We start from the raw sequence: 451 nt of genomic DNA on the forward strand, positions 1-451 counted from the left end.
AAAAACTTAGGTGTCAACATATAAAAATGGTTTTAGCGCATTTTTCTTAAAAAAATGGATTTTCTGTAGTCGACTTTGAGGGGCCAGTACTCCCTCCCTGGTTGAGATATGACCTTCAAACTTTGATATGTTCTAGTACATGTCTCTAATAGTATCTGTATACATTTTTAGCTCTATATCTCAACTTTGAAGTGTTTAGCAGCCATTCTTGCAAAAGGTTGATTATTTGAGCATAAGAAAAATGCGCTAAAACCATTTTTAGATGTTGCACCTAAGTTTTTAATTATCAACTTTACTGTACTTTTTCAACAAAAACTGTAATTTTTTTTTGTTGTTTCATAATTTCCCTTAAAAAACGAAGAAAATAAGCCATTAATCATTAAATTCTGATAACTATAAGTGGGGTAAAATTGATTTCAAAAAAGTGCTCATAAAAAAAAACACACTGTAC

The sequence above is a fragment of the Acartia tonsa genome, chromosome 3 (assembly GCF_053477335.1).
Source record: "Acartia tonsa isolate MP-2025a chromosome 3, ASM5347733v1, whole genome shotgun sequence".
Lineage (NCBI taxonomy): Eukaryota > Metazoa > Arthropoda > Copepoda > Calanoida > Acartiidae > Acartia > Acartia tonsa.